This window comes from Thalassophryne amazonica, chromosome 4 (genome assembly GCF_902500255.1).
Source record: "Thalassophryne amazonica chromosome 4, fThaAma1.1, whole genome shotgun sequence".
NCBI classification, from domain to species: domain Eukaryota; kingdom Metazoa; phylum Chordata; class Actinopteri; order Batrachoidiformes; family Batrachoididae; genus Thalassophryne; species Thalassophryne amazonica.
In genome coordinates this window covers 92,522,514-92,547,324 of record NC_047106.1, presented here as the reverse complement: position 1 = coordinate 92,547,324, position 24,811 = coordinate 92,522,514, and the positions used below count along the sequence as shown (strand labels likewise).

The window sequence follows — 24,811 nt, the reverse complement described above, 5'->3', positions numbered from 1 at the left end:
GTGGGTGCCTTGCATGGCAGCAGCCTGACATTGGGGTGAATGTGAGGCATTTGATGTGTAGTGCTATATAAATGCAGTCCATTTACCATTTAGTAAGTTCAATGTAAGTACATAATATAATTGTAAATACATTAAAAATGCATGGATGACACAAGAAAGTGAAAACACTTATTTCCATTGCAGTCCATTTCAAAATCAAATGACAAAATAGAAGTAATAATAATAGTAATAATAATAATAATAATGTGTACATGACAACGAGAACCTAAACAATTTATAACTACATTAAGACAGTAAATTAACATTGAAAATTACATAATTAACAGGAAATAAAAGGTTGAGTTCTGCTTAAAACAGTTGAGGTCTAAGGTCTCCGGCTCTAAAAAACATTCTGGACTCACACACCATTCCAACTCATTATAGAAACGTTGCATAATTTTTTTAACCACCCTTGAAAAACTTCAGCTACCTATTTTATAAACACTACCCAATCAGAGTCTGTGGACCCCCATGGGCAATGTGCTAGTTTTTAAATTTATTTATTTATTTGTCGTTTTAAAAATGCCATCACGTGCTGTGATGTGGGGTCACATTTATCACATTCTTCCAAACAAATGGAGACCAAATTTATGTTCACATTCTCATGGGCCGCATAGATCTGCACAGATATTTGCTACTCCCTCCAGACTTGTAGTGATGCTGTAGACACTTTTAATCTACACATTACAGAAATTTAACAAACTCAAGCATTTTGAGAAAACTGATTTCCTCACACCATTTAAATATATAGGCTTAAAATATGAACAATGTTTACTTCCAAAATGTAATACATAATAGATTACTAGTTATGGTTATTTCAAAGTAATTAGTTACATTACAACCTTACTGTCTCTGAATTGTAATATGTTATTCAAGTCCTGCATTACTTTTGAGTTACTTTTACCAGCATAACTGTGGAAGTAGGACTTGGTATTCTAAAATGCAGTTTACCGCAACTCATTATACATCCAGTGGAGAATATTCATTCATCTTCTACCGCTTAGTCCAATTAAGGGTTGCGGGGGGCTAGAGCCTATCCCAGCAGTCATAGAGCGTGAGGCGGGGTACACCCAGGACAGGACGCCAGTCTGCCGCAGGGCCACAAACAGACAAAGAAACACAGACACACCCACACACACACCTACAGACAATTTTAAAGAGTCCAATCCACCTAACCTGCATGTCTTTGGATGTGGGAGGAAACCGGAGCACCCGGAGGAAACCCACGCAAACAAGGGGAGAACATGCAAACTCCATACAGAAAGGCCACAGGAATTGAACCCACGACTGTCACGCTGTGAGGCAACAGTGCTAACCACTAACCCACCGTGCTGCCCCCAGTGGAGAATATATTTTTAAAAAACACTTTTACATACATGGAATGTGTAGCCTGCAAGCAAAATTAACATCATCTGAAAATTCATGCTGTTTTTCAAGAGTTATTTATTGCCATAAGAACATGTGATTGCACAAAGTATTCTGGCCATAGCCGTGGATTTCAGCCAGCTGGGACGTGCATACTCGAGTCAGTGGGCTCAGACAAAATCAGTCAAAACCATTCTTGGTTTCAAAGGCAACATGGTTCAAACTGCATTACTTTATTCTTAAATATTACACATAATAATAATAATAATAATAATAATAATAATAATAATAATAATAATAATAATAATAATAATGTAATTTTTAAAGCAGTAGAATATGGTTATTATGAACCTAGTAACCTAATATATTAACCTTGCTGTGAACATGACATCAGAAAACATGCATTTTAGAAATGCAGAAAACATTCTCAAAATGTATGTACAGCCAAGATGCATAGGTCTAATTTTCTCCTGCAGTAGTTTAAGACCCAGATTTTTTAATCAAGTTAAGAAATGTGACAATAATAAGAGAGAATGGAGCTGTCCACAGACATTTGATAAATAGGTTGTTTGTGAGTTGAACTAAAAGTGGACAATTTGCACTTTAATCCAGAAATTTTCTCCTGAAAGTCAATCAGTGTTGTCTCCATCCATCACTTTTTATGGTCATCAGTTGGAGCATTCTGTGGGCTTTCCAGGGCTTTTTTCTCTTTTCTCTGCAATAGTCTTCATGCACTTAGTTTATCTTCCAGCTGAGTTCATAATTAATTGTAAAAGTAAAGGAAGGCCATTGACGTGCTGCATTCATAGACTTTTCATCTCAAAGTGCAGAAGGAGAACCACTGGGCCAGAAATAAGAATACAATCATGGCACAAAATCATAATTAACTGACACAAAATTAAATGCTCCATTCATACTGAATAAATGTAAGACATGCCATATGCAGTGTCTGTGCGCAGTACAAAACAATAATAATAGGATGTGCAAGCCAGATGGTTATTTTTCATTGTTTCAGGTCTCACATTAGGAACACTCCCTGTGCATGACCTCATAGAAGATTTTATCATATTACACCAGCCATAATTGGTTGGAATGAGTGTCTGCATATGTCATGTGACCTCCTTTATATAAATTGGGCTGTCATACCATAACAAGTGTTAAAACGGATCACAAAATGCAGGACATGCCCATGTCTGTGATGGAAGCAGGTGTGCAAGTACTCACAAACATTCAGTGATTTGTCATCCAGGTTGAAGTGCTGTCATTGCAGTTATCATAGGAAAAAAGTGACCAATGTCCACAAAACTGGCAAGCAACTTCTTTCCATTTAGTTTTAAGCTCATGAAAGAGTTTGCAGTGTCCTAGCATTAAAAAAAAAAAACGTACTAGGGACAGCATCCAAACACTGGAGTGTGACGGAACTGAGGCTCAGGGTTTTAGCCACATGCCTCCAGTGGAGCCTGTGGTAGTCATTTATTTTTACTTAGACATTGCTGTCATCCTTCCAGTCCAGTCTTTACTTCCACTTGTATTTTAATTAGAGCCAGGCCAATATAGATTTTTTTGACAGCCGATACTCATACCAATGTTAGGGAGTAAAACATTTATGACATGGATATATCTAAAAAAATGCCAATGCTTCCTGCCTTATCAAACTCCTGTGACAAAGAAATGTAACTGAAGCTGTTGTAATTGAAACTGTTTTACAGTTTAAACATTAGCTTTATGATAAATAACTGTAAATATAACCAACAAAGGACCAACATACATCACACTGCCTTCACTCAGCTTGGCAGTCACTGTCAGATCAATTAACATTTGCATAAAACAGACTTCTTGTCTATTTTGGCCTTGCCTGGCTGGCATAGTGACCACTTGTCTCTTGTTGCTGTGAAATGCCCAGTCTGATTAAAAAATGAATGGTAGCTGGTTGCTTTGCCTTCATCTCTTGTAGTTAATGTGACCAAGGGGTGATGGGGTCCCAGCCCATTGCCAGTGGCCTTGCTTACAATGCTTGATAGTGTCAGGGTTTGAGATTTTTCCATGGCTTCTGTTTTATTTTCTGGTCTGTTTTGTTATTTTTTTTCATTGGTTTTCTGTGTGCGTTTATTTTCTTACTGTTTTTTTCCTGCTTGGGTCTGTCTGTCTCCATCACTCTTGTCTGTCTCCTGATGCTTGGCGGTGGGTGTTTCACTCAGTCTGGCCACACCCTAGTTCTGGTGCCTTCCATGCACGTGTTTCTAAACTGTAGCTCATCACCAGGGTGTACTTAAGATCCATCGGCTACACCTCTTCCCCGCCAGATCAATGTGCCTTGTCCTTCAATTCCAGCTCTGCTCCTTGTGTTTCTGACCACCTGCCTGTTTTTTCAACCATGCCATAGCCTTATGTTAGTTGTACTTTTGCTGTTGTTGGACTGCCTTTATGTGTACCAAACCCAGCTTACTGTTACAGTAAACCGTCTTAAACTACAGAGCTACGTATCTGAGTCCTGCATTTGTTTTCAGCCATTTCTGTCCACTGTGTTATGTGTCGGACGCAGCCCGGAGAACCGACCAGCGTTTGAAGGACCCAGTATAAAATAAGCAGAGCACGGTACAAAGGATAACAGAGTTTAATGAACATAACAGTGCTGTGAAAAATATAAAAGTGCGCGGTCTGGCGTGGTGGATTGCGGTGCGCTCCCAGCAGCGCTAACGGTCCGGAGCCAGAACTGGTTCGGACCCAAGGACCCCGCCGACACCCCCCAGGTGGCTGCGACAAACCGAGTCTGTGAAAGAAGGAATCATTATGTGAGTCCACACTCAACACACAGAGAGAACGCTCAAAGGTGTACAAACAGCAAACACTTCCTGGCTTAATTACTAATCAGCTTCCCAACCTGCAGGCATGGAACATCCAGTTCACAAAACTCCACAGCAGTGGAAGCTGATTAAACGACTACATACAGCTCAATATAATAAGGTGTGAGGGACACCATATTTACTGACTGTATAAATGTTAGTCACAAAATCTAACGTACCTCAGGAAGTGTGCTGACGAGCGTGAGACCTCACCCCCTCCTCTTTCACAGACCATGCATCAAACCTGGACGTTCTCTGCATCCACTGATGATGAGATGGCTCTCGAGACGACGATCTCACCCGTCTGGTCACAAGGTCGAGTCTCTGGCAAATACACACTGTGTACTCCAGTCTTAAATGCCACCATGTTCCAATCCATGTAGATGCACCACAGCTGTGAGTCCTGACGAGCCGCAGGTGATCAGGGTGAGGTCCTGATAAACTCAGCTACACAGCCACTCAGTCCCAAATGCAAGCCACCTGGAAGGAAAAACAAAAGACAGAAACAAAAAGGCAGCCAGGCCCCCCAGCCATACAACACACTGAGCCTGATAGACATCATTGTAAGCAATACTACTGTTGTGTCCTCTGCTGGACAAACGAGGTAATGACACCATTTTCAATAGCCAAAGTGTTTTTCTGCATTGGCAAAAATAACCAACTTGGTCTCACGACAAGTTGTGATTCAGCAGCACGAAATATACATTAAACTATTGGTTCATCATATTGTGATGAAAAGCGCCTCACAAATTCATTCTATTTCATTCCATGATGATTGCACGAAATTAAAAGTGAAGCGGGGGTGGTTATGGTTGGGGGTAGGAGAAGGGTTAGTAATAGTGAGTTTAAAAAAAACCCCTGTCACGAAAATTTGACTCATTTCGTGACTGGAGCACAAAAAAACAAACAAGCAAACAAAGAAAAAAACGTGAGACTGGGCTGAAATAACCCTGATACCAATATTTTTGTAAAAAGCTCATATTGGCCAAAATTATCGGCCAACAGATATCTCTGTTGGGCTCTAATTTTAATTGCATTTCAAGCCAAGCTGCAAGAATAAATGACAGCCTCACTGAGTTCTGCACAGTCACAGATCACTGCCTCTACCTCCATAAAATGTCCATCCAGGTTTTGGAAAGAGCTATGGATGTCATAGTATTGCAGGTTGGCTTAACCTTGCTACTCTGTCAGCTAAAAAGAAAGAACATGTGCTTGACACTCCAGCATCACCTCATGACCTTTTTGGTATGACTGTATTGTCAAGACAGAAGAGATGTGAGGAGAAAAACAGGGATGATGAACCACTGAAGTTCTTGCCAAGAAAAGTGCAAAACACCTCCCCCACGGTTCAACACCAGATGTTTGTTAAGGCTGTGATATGTCCACCATCCATTCCTGGGCTCTTAAAAGCTTAGACCACCGCCCCCCCCATTCACCCAAATGTTGATCGGGAACATGTACCTCGTGTGATACCCAACAGAGGTGCATTAAACTAGCGAGTAATTTCCCCCTTCCCAGTTTGAAGTAGTGCTGTTTCTGAATGTGCTCAAAGTTTTCACCATGTGGCAGTGTATGAATGATGAGATGGTTCACTCAGGTTCTCAGCCTGCAAAGGTGAAAAGATACAGTATTCATCATAGTTGTACCCACAATAGCTCCACGAAATGTCTCGCAAGCATTTGTGTTTCATAAAATGTGTTGTACCCATTACTGTTGGGCTCTGTGCTGAGGATGATGATGAAGAAATTCAATCACACTGAAAATACTGTAGAAAAAACAGACCCCTTGCTCAACTGACAATGGGACAGAGTCCAAACTCCAGGAGGCAACATTTTGTGTTACCAACACAATCTCCCCCTGCCAGTTCATGCAGCCAATGGTGCCCCTTACTTAATCTGTGGGATGTTGGACAGTCATCCTTCTCTGAGTGGGAACAGACAGCTCTTTCTTTCACCAGCACAAAGCACCGCACAGTGCAACATACAGTAAGTTTCAATGGTCCTAGTTGATGCAGTTGTGGCACTGTGGCCCAGTCATTTTCATTATAAGCCTTCAATCATCTGTGTACCCATGGGTGTTGGTCTAAAAATGATTTGTGATCAGGCACAGAGATGGTGCATTAATATTGTGTGGAAGCAGAAAGCAATTTCACCATAGGCTAGCAAAAACCTGGTTTGAGTGGAGCACAGTGTGTTTGCGGTATTTAAATAATGCAACATTCAGAAATGGCTTACACAAGCCATTTAATTCAAATGACACATAAACTGTGCTTGTATAGATAATAAAACTAAACTCAAAAACAGCTAATTAAACATTCTCGGAAAAATGCAAAACTCTACCATGGTGCTTCATTGCTACACCTCAGGGAGCTTTGGTGGCCACTATTCACGAGTAGGCATTGACACAGATGCTATGGCCAAAACACGCCCATAACTAATTATAAGAATTAATCCAACCCTGTGGTGCCCTATGCTATATTTTGTGCTCAAATGACTGTAAATACTGAGAATCCCTTTGACATGTGCTCAATGGACTTGTGCTATGTACTGTTGACTCTACACCAACCATCACTTCTAGGGGAGGTGATGGTCTAGTGGTTAAGCATTGGGTTTGAGACCAGAGGATCCTCAGTTCAAATCCCAGCCTGACAGGAATATCACAAAGGCAAGGTCCTTAATCCCCAAGTTGCACCCGGTGTGTACTGAGCACCTTGCATGGCACCATCCTGAAATTGGTGTGTGAGTGTGTTTGTGTGAATGGATGAATGTGAGGCATAATTGGAAAGCGCTTTGAGCGTCTGGTGCAGATGGAAAAGCGCTACAAAAATGCAGTCCCTTTACACCGTAGATCATCAGTCTATGCGTTGATGCTAAGAATGATAAGTAGGGGATACAGACTACAGTTTTCTGTCTCTTCCCTTGATTTCAAAAGAATAATTCATTCACAGGCTCAGGGCAACACCGCTCATTTCCTTTGAGAAGATTTATTCTAATTGAAATCAGGAATTATTCCAAAGAGTAAAGTCAGAGTGGTTTTCATTCAAGGTATTTTATGGTCCCTAATAATGTGAGCACAGCTTTCAGGTAATTCGGGATCAATAGGCTTGAGCAAGCATTTCAGACTGTACAATTTCAGAATGTTAATGCACGCTACTCCATTGCATTTTCTGCACCTTGGTGATTGGTTCACATCAATTGATTGAGAGGATTTCTATTGTCACATTCCAATTTATTCCTGCACAGTAAATGGCTCGTATTTTCCATGCAGGCGATAAATCAATAATTCATTATCCCTTTTGGTCTTTCACTGTGTCCATCACAGTGAAAGACCATAAAACACATAAAAATGTGTTCAGCCTGGTACAACAACAACAAAAAAGGTTTTGGTCATACCTAGTTTCCCGTTTCATGACAACTGTGCAGGGGGTGAATGTTTATATATATATATATATATATATATATATATATATATATATATATATATATATATATATATATATATAAATAACTCATCAGTTGAACATAGTTTAAGCCATAAAGTTATAAATAATTTGGAGCAAGAACAAGGGGTAGTGTGTCCCATAAACAGGGTGCAGAGCTTAGCATTGACTGCTAGCTGTTGTGGACTGATCATGTCTGTCCTTTCTGAGGATTTTATTACAAATATCTGAAAATAATATACCTTATTGTGTGGTTAATTATCCTAACAGACCACCAAAGGAATCTTTGCACCAGTATTTCTGTTCAGTTGAAATTTTCATGGTATTTGTGTTCCGATCATTAGTAAATATTAGTAGATTGGTGACATTAGCTCCACTGTTACTCCACAGTTACTGAGGCAATATAGCCCAGTCTCACATTTTTTTTTGTGCTCCCATCACGAAATGAGGAGTCACATTTTTGTGACGAGTTTTTTTTTAACTCACTATTACTAACCCTACTCCTACCCCCAACCCTAACCTTAACCACAACCTAATCCTACTCCTTCCACACACCCTAACCATTACCGAGCTTCATTTGTCCCACCTAGGTCATGCAGGGTTTTGCTCATGCTCCAACTCTTTACTTGGTTGGCTGGGACTTAGACAGAGTAGACACTACCAACATGTGACCCCTAGAGTAGCACTAATTGAGCCCCAGAACTGCTCTTCAGAAGACCTTTGGATGAATTCACAGAGGAGTTGTCCAGTGTATATACAGTCTACGATATACAATTCACAGCAAGCTGGGGTACACACAAGCCTACTCACAGAGCATCTGGTGAGTTTAGATTTCAGGAGAAATGAGGGGACACACAATTTCAAACATAGGCCTGTCATGAGACTGTGGATAGTCCAGGGTCAGCTTCAGTCAGGCCAAAAACCATCAGGACTTGTTTCTGTTCCACTGAGGAACTTTTGTGTCTTTCAGATGATTTCAGAGAGTGCTGAGTCCAATCCCATCTACTCTGGTGGTCATACCATTTGATTAAAAAACTAGAAGCACTCGGAGAGTGCAAACCTCCGCCAAGGCCATGGGGTCACTGACGCCATAACATCTACACGCCGTGGAATCATTGAACCTAAAAAAGTCTAACAATGATGATTGCTAGTAAAAACGTTTCATCTGCTGTGACTGGATAGCATGTATTCTCATCGCTTGGCATCACAGTTTATTGCAACTTGCACCTTTCCCAGAAGCTACTGTCATCTGAGCACTGATATTGATATTGCATGTGCTTATAGACAAAAACAAATAAGAGACAAAATTCAATTTATTATTCAACTAAACTGCAAATATATTAATTTTTTAACATTTATGAAACACTTCTCTAAATAAATAACAGTAAATTCTGAAATAGAACTATTTTTAAAGTGTTGCCATAGGGTCACTGACCCTAAAGAGATTCCCTCCTGGCACAGTGATCTATTCAACAATTCAGTGTTACAACCAAAACTATGATACATACACTTTTCTTTCCTTTATATTTGACATCCTTGACCATGAAAACATACCACTAGAACTTGGAATCACTTTTATGTCTTTATTAGTTCAAAAGTTATTGTATAAAAATGATTTTTCGGTAAGGGCGGTTTTCTTCTGGATCTAGCTCCATAACATTTGAAGCTACATCAAATCTGATGACACCTTACTGAATCAGTACAGATTCAGCTACAATTTGGTGTTAGTTGTGCATCTCTAGCTTCATTTGTCACCTCACACTGACACTCAACAAAAATATAAACGCAACACTTTTGGTTTTGCTCCCATTTTGTATGAGATGAACTCAAAGATCTAAAACTTTTTCCACATATACAATATCACCATTTCTCTCAAATATTGTTCACAAACCAGTCTAAATCTGTGATAGTGAGCACTTCTCCTTTGCTGAGATAATCCATCCCACCTCACAGGTGTGCCATATCAAGATGCTGATTAGACACCATGATTAGTGCACAAGTGTGCCTTAGACTGCCCACAATAAAAGGCCACTCTGAAAGATGCAGTTTTATCACACAGCACAATGCCACAGATGTCGCAAGATTTGAGGGAGCGTGCAATTGGCATGCTGACAGCAGGAATGTCAACCAGAGCTGTTGCTCATGTATTGAATGTTCATTTCTCTACCATAAGCCGTCTCCAAAGGCGTTTCAGAGAATTTGGCACTACCACCACACCAGCCCAGGACCTCCACATCCAGCATGTTCACCTCCAAGATCGTGTGAGACCAGCCACTCGGACAGCTGCTGAAACAATCGGTTTGCATAACCAAAGAATTTCTGCACAAACTGTCAGAAACCGTCTCAGGGAAGCTCATCTGCATGCTCGTCGTCCTCATCGGGGTCTCAACCTGACTTCAGTTCGTCGTCGTAACCGATTTGAGTGGGCAAATGCTCACATTCGCTGCCGTTTGGCACGTTGGCGAGGTGTTCTCTTCATGGATGATGCGAAGGAGATGTGTTGCACTGCATGAGGCAAATGGTGGTCACACCAGATACTGACTGGTATCCCCCCCCAATAAAACAAAACTGCACCTTTCAGAGTGGCCTTTTATTGTGGGCAGTCTAAGGCACACCTGTGCACTAATCATGGTGTCTAATCAGCATTTTGGTACGGCACACCTGTGAGGTGGGATGGATTATCTCAGCAAAGGAGAAGTGCTCACTATCACAGATTTAGACTGGTTTGTGAACAATATTTGAGGGAAATGGTGATATTGTGTATGTGGAAAAAGTTTTAGATCTTTGAGTTCATCTCATACAAAATGGGAGCAAAACCAAAAGTGTTGCGTTTATATTTTTGTTGAGTATATTTTCCCTATATTTTTGCATATTCTGGATCACCAGATCCGGAATCCGGATCCAATCATCACCAAACTTTGTTGTTTGATAGAACATTTGACTATGTTACACCCTAATTTTTTTCAAGCCTTTCTGCCTTGTTTTTGTGGAGTTAGAAACTAGAATGTCAAAATTCCCCCTATCCCGCAATGGTGAAGAATCCTTTAAAAAATTCCTGGATCCGGATCGTGATCCAGATCACCACTAAAATTTAATCACTTGTTCCTCTTGTCATTTCCAACCACTCCACAAAAGTTCATCAAAATCCATTCAAAACTTTTTGAGTTATCCTGCTGACAAACAGACAGACAGACAGACAGACAAACAAACAAACTCAACGGAAAATATAACCTCCTTGGCGGAGGTAATAAATAACCTGACAGTGTTGCTATCCACTTTGTTGATATGATCTGAGAAGGCCTGTACTTCAAGAAATGTTATCATCATCCAAGTGTCACCTACATATCTGAGCAAATGGTTCTTGTTGTCCTCTGGAAGGACCTAACAGCTTTCATCTCCATGTTTGCCTTGTGGAGACTCACATTATAGATAAATGTTATTTTCATGTCGTCAGTGCTAGGTAACCACCATTAACATACAATACCTTATACCAGGGATATTCAACTCATTTCAGAAAGGGCCAAGAGGGTGCAGGGGTTTTTTTGGAGTTGGTTGAATACCCCTGCCTTAGACCTTAGAAAAGGATGAGGTTTTAGACACTAGAACTATTCTCAACCCAGACCTGATCTGTGTGCTCTTGGACCTGCGTTCAAATAAAGAATATTTCAATTAAAGAGGAAATGTCTACACACAAAACCACATCTGTGCAATCAGCTCTCCTGTTTATGAACTGCATTTATGTAGCACTTTTCCATCTGCATCAGAAGCTGAAAGCACTTTACAATTATGCCTTGCATTCACCCAGACATGAGTGCTGCCATGCAGGGGGCTCACTACACACAGGGAGCAACTAGGGCAGTGGTGTCCAAAGACATTCTGGAAAGGGCCAAGAGGGTGCAGGTTTTCTTTACAACCAGTGACTCCAGCAGGTGATTTCACTGATGAACTCATCCCATCTGCACAAAGTGATGTAAATCACCCTCCATGATTAGTGTCGAGGAAGAGGTGTGTGGAGCTGCATATTGTTATGATGCCAGCTTAATATATAAGGTCACATGACACATATGCACTCGTTCCAGCGAAGTAATGGCTGAAGTAATGTGATAGGAGTTCCTGTAAGACTATATCCAGGAGTTGTTCTATTTAGAGAGCAGTGGTTATGCAATAACCTAAAGAGCCCTTTGGAGGCACCTCCAAAAGCAATGGCAAGTGGGGTTTCAATATACTGTAATCAAAGTTGCAAAATTTGTCACTCATTCATCACTCATGTTCAACCGCTTTTCCGGGTTTGGGTCACAGGGGCAACAGCTCCAGCAGGGGACCCCTGACTTCCCTTTCCTATGCCACATTGACCACATCTGACTGGGGGATCCCGAGGTGTTCCCAGGCCAGTGTAGAGATATGATCTCTCCACCTAGTCCTGGGTCTTCCCCGGGGTCTCCTCCCAGATGGACGTGCCTGGAACACCTACCTAGGGAGGCGCCCAGGAGGCATCCTTACCAGATGCCCGAAACACCTCAGCTGGCTCCTTTCAACGCGAAGGAGCAGCGACTCTACTCCGAGGTCCCCACGGATGACCGAACTTCTCACCCTATCTCTAAGCGAGACACCAGCCACCCTCCTGAGGAAGCCCATTTTGGTCACTTGTACCTGCGATCTAGTTCTTTCGGTCATGACCCAACCCTCATAACCACAGGTGAGAGTATAACGAAGATTGACCAGTAGATCGAGAGCTTCGCCGTTTGGTTCAGCTCCCTTTTCGTCACAACAGTATGGTAGAGCGAATGTAATACCACCCCTGCTGTGCTAATTCTCCAGCCAATGTCATTCTCCATCATCCCCTCACTCGTGAACAAGACCCCGAGGTAATTGAACTCATTCACTGGGGCAAGGCCGTATTCCCTACCCAGAGTAGGCAATCCGTTTCCTGCTGAGAACCATGGCCTCAGATTTAGAGGTGCTGATCCTCATCCCAGCCACTTCACACTCGGCTGCAAACCGATTCAGTGAGTGTTGGAGGTCACTGGCCAATGAAGCCAACAGGACCACATTATCTGCAAAAAGCAGTAATGAGACCCTGAGCCTGCCAAACTGGAAACCCTCCTTCCCCCGACTACGCCTCAATATCCTGTCCATGAATATGACAAACAGGATTGGTGACAAGGCGCAGCCCTGTCGGAGGCCAGCCTCCATCAGAAACGAGTCTGACTTACTGACGAGCACCCGAACACAGCTCTCGCTTTGCGAGTACAGAGATTGGATGGGTCTGAGAATGGACCCCCTCACTCCATACTCCTGCAACACCTCACACACTATTTCCCGGGGTACCCGATCATACGCCTTCTCTAAGTCCACAAAACATATGTTGACTGGGTGGGCATACTCCCAGGCACCATCCAGGATCCTTGTGAGAGTCAAGAGCTTGTTGCACGATCAGGACGGAACCCGCATTGTTCCTCTTCAGTCAGAGATTCGACTATCAGCCAAACCCTCCTTTCCAGCACACTGGAGTAGACTTTACTTGGGAGACTGAGTAGTGTGATGCCCCTGTAGTTGGCACACAATATCTGGTCCCCCTTTTTAAATATGAGGACCACCACCCCACTTTGCCACTCCTTAGGCAATGTCCCAGACCTCAACGCAATGTTGAAGAGACGTCTCATCCAAGACAATCCCTCCACACCCAGAGCCTTCAGCATTTCTGGACGGATCTCATCAACCCCAGGGGCCTTGCCATTGCAGAGTTGTTTGACTACCTCAGTGACTTCCACCAGGGAAATTGATGAAAATCCTCCATCAGCTTCCAGCTCTGCCCCTACTATAGATTGTGCTCTGGTCTGAGGCATTAGTTCCTCAATGTGTTCCTTCCAGCGCCAGATTACATCCTCAGTTGAGGTCAACAGAGTTCCATCCTTACTGTAGATAGCTAGGATGGTTCCCCGTTTTCCCCTCCTGAGGTGCTTCACGGTCCGCCAGAAGCACCTTGGTGCTGACCGAAAGTCTTTCTACATGGTTGATCCGAACTCCTCCAATGGAAGCTTTAAACATTGCCCATTCTAGTTCAATGTCCCCAACCTCCACAGAGTTGCTAGAGTAGCCCTGCCAGAGGTGTGAGTTGAAGATCTGTCAGACAGTGGGCTTCTCCAGATGTTCCCAGTTCACCCGCACTATCTGTTTGGGCTCACCAGGTCTGTCCAAAGTTCTCCCCCACCCTCTGATCCAACTCACGACCAGATGGTGTTCAGTTGACAGTTCTGCCCCTCTCTTTACCTGAGTGTCCAGAACATGTGGCCTCAAATCAGATGATACGATCACAAAATTGATCATTGATCTTCGTCCTAGGGTGCCTTTGGTACCATGTACACTTATGAGCATCCTTATGTTCGAAAATGGTGTTTGTTATGGACAGTCCGTGACTAGCACAGAAGTCCAATAACAAATGACCATTCAGGTTTAGATCAGGGAGGCCGTCCTTCCCAATCACACCTCTCTAGGGGTCTCTGTCATTGCCCACGTGTGCGTTGAAGTCCCCCAGCAGAACAAGGGAGTCCCCCACCGGAGCCCCATACAGGACTCCTTTCAGGGACTTCAAGAAGGGCAAATACTCCAAAATGCTGTTCGGTGAATAGACACAAACAACAGTCAGAGTTTCCCCCCCCTGCCACTCGAAGATGCAGGGAGGTGACCCTCTCATCTACTGGAGTAAACTCCAGCATAGCGGCGCTCAGCTGGGGAGTCGTGAGTATCCCCACACCCACTCGGCGCCTCACCCCCCTGGGCAACTCCAGAGAAGAATAAGGTCCAACCCCTATCAAGGAGAGTGGTTCCGGAGCTGAGGCTGTGCGTGGAGGCAAGGCCCACCAGATCTAACTGGTATCACTCCACCTCCTGTACAAGCTCTGGCTCCTTCCCCCACAGGGACGTGACATTCCACACCCCCAGAGCTAGCCCCTGCTGCCCGGGTCTGGTCCGTCGAGGCCCTCTACTTTCACTGCCACCCAAAGGACAGCGCACCCAACAACAGCGGTTCCCTCTGCGGGTGGTGAGCCCACAGGGTGGAGATGGATTGTCCACGTTGCTTTTATGGGCTGTGCCCGACTGGGCTCCATGCCAAGCCCAGCCACCAGGCACTCGCTGACCTGCCCTACATCCAGGCCTGGCTCCAGATGAGGGCCCCGGGCTTCCTCCGGGCCGGGTCATGTTTCCTCTACCTTATTCTATCATGGTGTCTTGTCTTGCCAAACTTAGACCCTACCAGGAGCACCTTGGCTCCAGACAACACAGCTCTCAGGTTCATAGCAGCACACAAACCTCTCCACCATGACAAGGTGATGGTTCCCGGAGAAGTGCAAAATTTGTGAATAACAAAAAATATTAAGAACTTTCCTTGGGTAAAGATACATGTGATGACCCATATTGAATACACAAACTTGTAGTGACAAAAATGAAACCGTTCTTTGACATTCTGGGGACTCCTCTGCCAATAAAGATGTCAAATAGATATTAATCACTTTTGATGCTTAAATGGCATTGCCTTTCTCCATATTAACTCAGTTCTGTTTTTTTTATGCCTGAGCTGCTACCTGGTGGATTACCTGGACAAAACAAAGTTCTGTTTGGTCCACTCCAAAAAGATCCTTTCCCAACTCTGATTTACTTCACAACTGAGTCAAACCCATCAATCCTCAGCTCATCACCACCATCACACTTCTGTCTAGAAACAATCAAGAAAGTTTTTACAACTATGCTTCTGTCTGTCTTTCTGTGTGGAAACTTTTTCACAGCACAATAATGAACAATACATGATAGCCACTTCTTACTTAAGCTACTCTTACACAGAAGGCGTACACATGACATAAGTGGTAACCATTGGCGTGCAATACTCGCTGCACACACACCTACACTTGCCGCCAAAACTGGTGACTTCCAGTGGTTGTGCGACCTGTCACTGTTGTGTGTGCATACCATACCATACCCCTTATTTATATAGCACATTTCACAAACATAGTTTCCAAAGTGCTGTACAAAAAAACAAACAAACAAAAAAAAAACACACACACACACAGAGGACCACACACTCATGCGGTGTTAAAAGCCAAAGTATAAAAATAGGGCTTTAGATGAGACTTAAAACACTCTACAGTGGGGGCTGTTCGAATGTTAAGAGCCAAATCATTCCACAGCTGAGGGCCCACCACAGAAAAAGCCCTGTCTCCCCTAGTTTTAAGTCTCGTCACAGGCACCACAAGCTGGAGCTGGCCCTCGGACCGCAAAGCACGGGGAGGCTGATAAATTTGGATGAGGTCCGAAATGTAAGTCGGGGCCAGTCCATTCAAAGCTTTAAAAACAAACACTAAAATCTTAAAGTCAACTCTAAAACGAACTGGAAGCCAGTGCAGAGACGCCAAAACTGGAGTGATGTGCTCTTGCTTGCTGCTACCAGTTAAAAGACGTGCAACAGAATTTTGGACCAACTGTAAGCGAGAAAGTGCATTTTGGCTAATGCCGATAAAAAGTGCATTACAGTAGTCTAAATGAGAGGAGACAAAAGCGTGCATGACTTGTTCAAAGGCATTAAAAGATAAAAAAAGGTTTAACTTTAGATAAAAGACGCAAATGATAAAATCCAGATTTGACAACGGCGTTTACCTGCTTGTCAAATTTAAAATCTTTGTCAATAATGACACCGAGGCTGGGGACAGCCTGTTTCACGTGCTGTTTAAGAGGGCCCAGGTCCAAGAGGGGGTCAGTATTTCCAAATAACTCAGTGACTCAGTGGGAGGAGGTAGAGGGCAAAAAGAACAGGCGCTAGGATTGACCCCTGCGGTACTCCATAATTTAGAGACGCAGAGGAAGAGGTGAGATCTCCCAATTTGACAGAGCAGCTCCTCCCATTGAGATAAGACCTGAACCACTTCAGGGTGGTCTCCCTAATCCCCACAGTTTTCCAAACGATTTAAAAGAGTTGTGTGGTCGACTGTGTCAAACGCAGCTGACAAGTCTAGAAGGACTAAAATGGCAGAATCACCAGAATCAGTCACAAAAAACAAATCATTAAAAACCTTTAAAAGTGCTGACTCTGTACTATGAAGGGCTTTATAACATGACTGAAAAATATCAAAAATGCCATGTGCTTCTAGGAAAAACTGCAACTGCATAAAAACACATTTCTCTAAGATTTTAGCCAAAAAAGGCAGTTTGGAAATTGGCCTAAAATTACAGACATTCGCAGAATCAAGGCTAGGTTTTTTCAGAAGGGGTTCAATAACTGCCTCTTTACAAAACAGAGGAACAACACCAGACAGCAGACTGCTATTTATAATGTCAAGGACATTAGGGCCAATAGTTATCCAGACTTCTTTGAGCAGTTGAGGAGGAACAGGGTCAGTGGACTTGAAACAGGCTTAAGTTCACAGACAACGTTAGACAGACATGCAAGAGACACTGGCTCAAAATGACAAATAACAGATGAGCATGGCATGTCTGGAAAAGGGCTACATGAAGAAGTCTAAATATTGGCTCTAATTCTTTCCACCTTCTCAGTAAAAAAGTGCAAAATGCATTACAAGTGTCAGGTGTTGATTCTAACCCTGTGGGCTGAGGGGGGTTAAGCACTTTCTCAATAGTTTTAAAAAGGACACGTGGATTATTAACATTATTGGAGACCACCTCAGAAAGATATTTAATCTTTTCATCTTTCACCATGTTCTGATATGCGAGCCAGGTCTCCTTTAAAATATCATGAGACTTGCAGTCCATCTTTTTTCCACCTGGCTTCACGCGTCCTGTCATTCAGTCATGGCACCCTTTTCATTTTAGGACGCACGGCTTCAAGTGGGGCTACAGCAGTGAGAACATTGCTGCAGGTAGAAAGAAAGTCTTCTGTTAGTTTCTCTGTATTTCCACTGGCAGTTACTTTCTCCCTCTCAACAACAAAGAGCGAGGAGAAGCAAGCCGCTGTTTCAGGCTTAAGAGAGCGACACAAGCATGCAGGGGCAGGTACATTCAGAACATCACCATCACTTAAAATTAAATCAAATAAAATGGAACAGTGGTCCGATACAAACCCATTACCCACAAATACATTTTCAATTTGTACATTATATGTAAGAACAAGATCCAACGTATGTCCATGAATATGAGTGGCACCTGTAACAAGTTGGATTAAGTTAAAATCATCAATTAAATCTAAAAAAATCTCTAGATAAGGGTTTAGACGAACAGCAAACATGCAAATTAAAATCACCAACAATTAAAATCTTGTCATAATCTGACATAAAAGCAGCAACACACTCAGAGAATTCTCTGATAAAATCCTTATTATATTTAGGGGCCTGTAAACCACGGCACACAACACCGGCTCCTTTCGTAGCAGGGTGAAACAACTCAGTTCAAAAGAGGAAAACCGGACTTCTGACAGTGGCTTGAAACATAAACAGCTAAATAAAGTAGCAATCCCTCCACCTCGACCAGAAACTCTCGTGGTGTTAATAAAAGTACATGACGGAGGTAACAGTTCGGAAAAGACGGAGGACTCACCCGCGTTTATCCACGTTTCCGTCAGAAAAAATAAATCAAAATCTTTCGAGGAAAAATAGTCCTGGAGGATGAAAGTTTTATTAGCCACAGATCTTACATTTACAAGTCCACACCTCAGTGAGGAGGAAGCCTCGACACCAGGAGCTCCACGGCATACCGACCTCAGGTTGCCGGGATGAATGCCACCTTGGCACCGAGAGTGCGTCCAGCGTGGACGCAGCGCCAGACAATCCACCTGTTGCCCAAACAGCGGGACCAGCCATCCACGCATCAGAGCCAGAGTGCGACGAGCAACAACACGATCAAAACAGGCTCTGTAATCCAAAGGGATAACAGCAGGAAACTTCAACAGTGCAGGAGATCGCGCAAGCAAGGCTTTTAGCTTTACTAGCCTACCACTGTGCACTCCTCGACGACGGCGCTTCCTCACAGGGAGGGCCCTCACCCGAAGCAGGAACTCAGGCACATCATTCAGGTGAGTGGGACGCAGCCTTTTTGAGCCCTTATTACCGTCAAATGGTGTGCTCAGTTCCACGAATGATTTTATCTTAAGAAGCTCTGTGCGATCATACACCATTCGTGAGTTGGAGGTCCCCATAATACAAGTTAAAAACATAAAACAAACAAATATTGCGAAAGCCAAAAGCCGTACCAAGCACCCCGGCGCCATCTTGACCAATCACAAAGAACAAAGAAAAAAAAATGGTGTTTGCCCACTGTGTGTGCGCGCCGTTCAGTGGTGTTTGACACAGCATATTGTCTGCTGCTTACTGGCCAACGTTTTATCAACTTTGTCTCTGTTTTCTTCCATGTGATCATGGGGTTTCTGAACAACCTGGTGCTTTCAAGCCTGTCACTCAGACAGGAGGGTACACTTTAACCACCTCTGACTGGGGGATACCAAGGCATTCCCAGACCAGTATGGAGATATATTCTCTTCACATAGTCCTGAGTCTTCCCCGGGGTCTCCTCCCAGCTGGACATTCCTGGAACACCTCCAAAGGGAGGCACCCAGGGGGCATCCTTACCAGATGCCTGAACCACCTCAGCCAGCTCCTCTCAATGTGAAGGAGCAGTGGCTTTACTTTGAGCTCCTCACAGATGACCGAGCTTCTCACGTCATCTCTAAGGGAGACAGCAGACACCCTTCTGAGGAAACCCATTTTGGCCGGTTGTACCCGTGATCTAGTTCTTACGGTCATGACCATAGGTGAGAGTAGGAATTAAGATTGACCAGTAGATCAGATCAGCTCTCATTTCTTCACAACAGTAGAGTAGAGCATATGCAACACCAACTGTCTGGCCAATCTAGTGCTCCATTGTCCCCACACTTGTGAAAAAGACCCTGAGGTACTTGAATTCCTTCATTTGGGGGAAGACCTCATTCACTACCTGGAGTAGGAAATTCAGTGGTTTCCTGCTGAGAACCATGGCCTCAGATTTAAAGGTGCTGAGCCTCATCCCAGCCACTTCACACTCGGCTGTGAATCAATCGAGTGCTGGAGGTCACAGGCCAATGAAGCCAACAGAACCACATCATCTGCAAAAAGCAGTGATGAGACCCTGAGCCCACCAAACTGAAGACCCTCCTCCCCATACTACGCTTCAATATCCTGTCTATGAATATCACAAACACGATTGGCAGCCCTGGCAGAGGCTGCCGAAAACAAGTCTGGTTAATTTTAATGCACCATTAAATTCAACTTGATGATATTAGAAAGATTCCTCCTTAACTGTAGGGTCAAATTCAGTGAAACTAGGCACAGTGGTCCATATCATATAGAGATATACACAAAGGAAAATAATTCTGGTCAAACATCTTTAAGGGGAGATCATTGGACTTTTATTGTTTGTTTGTAAATTACGTATACAGAGGGTTAACCAGTTTGTTAATTCATGTATTTCATCACAAATGATTTACCACTACCGATATATAATATTTGCAAAGGACTAATCTGGCCGAGCGGGGTATTATTCTGTGAGCATGATCAGAGATCTCTAGTTTCTAAGGCTTGTATTTTAGCTTTTACTCACAGTAGGCAGATTGCATACCTGCCATATTGGATTTTGATTATGCACAGGATTGTGGGAAATGGGTGCCTGCTGTGGATGTACAGACATGCTCTGGAATTAAACAAAAGGCTCACAATGCCAAGGATTACTTGTTGTGCTTTGGTGTCTATTTCACCACAAAATACACGACAGAGAAAAGATACTTTATAACTAGATTGGATTACTGCAATGTTCTATTTTCTGGTTTACCACAGTCCAGCATTAGGGGTCTCCAATTGGTTCAAAAATGCTACTGCCAGACTTTTGACATGAGTCAGAAAGTTTGACCACATTATGCCCATTTTGATGTCTCTTCACTGGCTTCCTGTCCTTGTGAGATCAGATTTTAAAGTTCTGCTACTAACTTCCTACTAACCTATAAAATTGTTCACGAACTGGCACCTCCCTACCTAGCTGACCTAATTAAACCCTGTGTACCGGCCCGGGCTCTGCGATCTCAAGGTGCAGGACTACTTTGTGTCCCAATAGGGTGAATAAAAAGTCTGCGGGTCACAGAGCTTTCTCTTATCGTGCCCCTGTTCTGTGGAATGATCTCCCTGCTTCAATAAAACAGTCAGATTATGCAGATACTTTCAAGTCCAGAATTAAGACGCACGTATTGTCCCTTTCATATGGCTAGCATACTGACATACTATGTTACTATGCTTTTTACTCTTTTATATTAATTTATTTAGGAAATGGAGCGGGCTGCGGCCTCAGCTTTATCTAAATTCTGGGTCTTTTAGTGAGGCTTAGGGTTAGTGGCCGGCGATCACCTTAGTATTTCTTCTGTTTTTCTTGTTGCATAATGCTGACTAATTATTACCTCCGCCAAGGAGGTTATGTTTTCGGTCGCATCTGTTTGTTTCTTGGTTGTTTTTTTAGCAGGATTACTCAAAAAATCCTCAACAGATTTCAATGAAATTTTTACCAGGGGTGTATCTTGGCCTAACTTAGAAGTCAATACATTTTGGTAATGATCTGGAACACGATCCAGATCTAGTAATTTTTTTTAAGGATTCTTGCAGGATAGGGCCAATTTCAACATTTTTGCATCTAACTTCATGAAGATGGGTCACAAAGGTTGAACAAAAATGAAGTTACGACCAGTGATGTCAGTCGTAACTTAATCTAATCTAACCACTTTTTTTAGTAACAAGTAATCTAACGCGTTAATCTTTCCAAATCAGTAATCAGATTAAAGTTACTTCTCCAAGTCACTGTGCGTTACTATTATTTTTGCATTGTGGGTTGATAGCAGCATTAATGTTGGTCCGTGGGCAGGGGGTCAGGGTTCGACTGAACTGCCCACTTTCAGCGGGCTGTGAGCTTTTCATCTGTGGTTTTTTGCAGCAGCTACGACTCGTCCTCACTTCTTAAAGCATGATGACAACAAAGACATTTTTATGCTTTATTTTCTCCTTTATTTAGAATTCTGAGCTGAGCCGCTCCTTATCCGCTGCTAAAAACAGCTGATCCTTCATGATGCATCAACAACTAACACTATTTTCCACTCAAATGCACCTAAACTCTCTTTCTGAGGACCACATGATGTGAAAACTCAATAAAACTTTCTTACCTGTTAATCTGGTCATGTTTTCTGCATAAATAAATGTTATACATTCTTTGTGCTCAAACACCAAAGCAGGGGTGAATCCAGATGGAATGGGGGCGTGGGGCAGGGGATGTGCTCCCCCACAACACCCCAAGATTAAAGGTCCAGTTTTGAAGCTGTTTTTTTTTTTACTGCAGCTACTAATACTACTTAAAATAATAATAATTTCGACAAGTTAAATGTTTAGAGATAATTTAAGTGTTAGAAAAATGTTAGAAAGAATTTAATAGTTACATTTATAAACAATGTAGGTTAGAAATTGCAAGTTTTACTGTTACAGTGCTGTCAACAGTTAAATATGAGGTCAAGAAAGAGGTCTTTGTTTTACTTTTTATAAAACAAGTATTTATTTTATAACAATTTATAACGATAACGATTTGTTTCACAGTGTAATCTTCACGTGCCTTAACTAAAGCACTCCCTCTGCTGAATCACTTCTAAATTATTTACACATTATTCACTTGGTGTGTTTTTAGGAATCTGCTAGCTTAGAGCAGCTACTAGCTCTTAGCCAGTTTAGCATGGCGGCTTCTCCTGTCTCTCCCGCACTTCTCTGCTCTGGGTGTGAAATGTTTAGTTATTCCTCAGCCATCCTTTAGCAGTAATGGTACTTGTAATAAGTGTAGCTTATTCGTAGCTTTGGAGGCCAGGCTGGGCGAATTGGAGACTCGGCTCCGCACCTTGGAAAATCCTACAGCTAGCCAGGCCCCTGTAGTCGGTGCGGACCAAGGTAGCTTAGCCACCGTTAGCTGTCCCCCAGCAGATCCCGAGCAGCCAGGAAAGCAGGCCGGCTGGGTGACTGTGAGGAGGAAGCGTAGTCCTAAACACAAGCCCCCTGTACACCACCAACCCGTTCACATCTCTAACCGTTTTTCCCCACTCGGCGACACACCCGCCGAGGAACAAACTCTGGTTATTGGCGACTCTGTTTTGAGAAATGTGAAGTTAGCGACACCAGCAACCATAGTCAATTGTCTTCCGGGGGCCAGAGCAGGCGACATTGAAGGAAATTTGAAACTGCTGGCTAAGGCTAAGTGTAAATTCGGTAAGATCGTAATTCACGTCGGCAGTAATGACACCCGGTTACGCCAATCGGAGGTCACTAAAATTAACATTGAATCGGTGTGTAACTTTGCAAAAACAATGTCGGACTCTGTAGTTTTCTCTGGGCCTCTCCCCACTCGGACCGGGAGTGACATGTTTAGCCGCATGTTCTCCTTGAATTGCTGGCTGTCTGAGTGGTGTCCAAAAAATGAGGTGGGCTTCATAGATAATTGGCAAAGCTTCTGGGGAAAACCTGGTCTTGTTAGGAGAGATGGCATCCATCCCACTTTGGATGGAGCAGCTCTCATTTCTAGAAATCTGGCCAATTTTATTAAACCCTCCAAACCGTGACTACTCAGGGTTGGGACCAGGAAGCAGAGTTGTAGTCTTACACACCTCTCTGCAGCTTCTCTCCCCCTGCCATCCACCCAATACCCCATCCCCGTAGAGACGGTGCCTGCTCCCAGACCACCAACACCCAGTAAAAATCTATTTAAGCATAAAAATTCAAAAAGAAAAAGTAATATAGCACCTTCAACTGCACCACAGACTAAAATGGTTAAATGTGGTCTATTAAACATTAGGTCTCTCTCTTCTAAGTCCCTGTTAGTAAATGATATAATAATTGATCAACATATTGATTTATTCTGCCTTACAGAAACCTGGTTACAGCAGGATGAATATGTTAGTTTAAATGAGTCAACACCCCCGAGTCACACTAACTGTCAGAATGCTCGTAGCATGGGCTGAGGGGGAGGATTAGCAGCAATCTTCCACTCCAGCTTATTAATTAATCAAAAACCCAGACAGAGCTTTAATTCATTTGAAAGCTTGACTCTTAGTCTTGTCCATCCAAATTGGAAGTCCCAAAAACCAGTTTTATTTGTTATTATCTATCGTCCACCTGGTCGTTACTGTGAGTTTCTCTGTGAATTTTCAGTCCTTTTGTCTGACTTAGTGCTTAGCTCAGATAAGATAATTATAGTGGGCGATTTTAACATCCACACAGATGCTGAGAATGACAGCCTCAACACTGCATTTAATCTATTATTAGACTCTACTGGCTTTGCTCAAAAAGTAAATGAGTCCACCCACCACTTTAATCATACTTTAGATCTTGTTTTAACTTATGGTATGGAAATTGAAGACATAACAGTATTCCCTGAAAATCCTTCTGTCTGATCATTTCTTAATAACATTTACATTTACTTTAATGGACTACCCAGCAGTGGGGAATAAGTTTCATTACAGTAGAAGTCTTTCGGAAAGCGCTGTAACTAGGTTTAAGGATATGATTCCTTCTTTGTTATGTTCTCCAATGCCATATACCAACACAGTGCAGAGTAGCTACCTAAACTCTGTCAGTGAGATGGATTATCTCGTCAATAGTTTTACATCCTCATTGAGCACAACTTTGGATGCTGTAGCTCCTCTGAAAAAGAGAGCCTTAAATCAGAAGTGCCTGACTCTGTGGTATAACTCACAAACTCGCAGCTTAAAGCAGATAACCCGTAAGTTGGAGAGGAAATGGCATCTCACTAATTTAGAAGATCTTCACTTAGCCTGGATAAAGAGTCTGTTGCTCTATAAAAAAGCCCTCCGTAAAGCTAGGATATCTTACTACTCATCACTAATTGAAGAAAATAAGAACAACCCCAGGTTTCTTTTCAGCACTGTAGCCAGGCTGACAAAGAGTCAGAGCTCTATTGAGCCGAGTATTCCTTTAACTTTAACTAGTAATGACTTCATGACTTTCTTTGCTAATAAAATTTTAACTATTAGAGAAAAAATTACTCATAACATCCCAAAGACATATCGTTATCGTTGGATGCTTTCAGTAATGCTGGTATTTGGTTAGACTCTTTCTCTCCGATT

The 24,811-nt window shown here is 42.8% G+C and overlaps 1 protein-coding gene across 3 annotated transcripts in view; it reads left to right on the top strand.

The window, feature by feature from the left end:
• LOC117508488 (neprilysin-like) overlaps positions 1 to 24,811 on the top strand; it is a 237,433-nt gene that overhangs the window by 32,806 nt on the left and 179,816 nt on the right. The gene's annotated exons all lie outside the window — the stretch shown is intronic.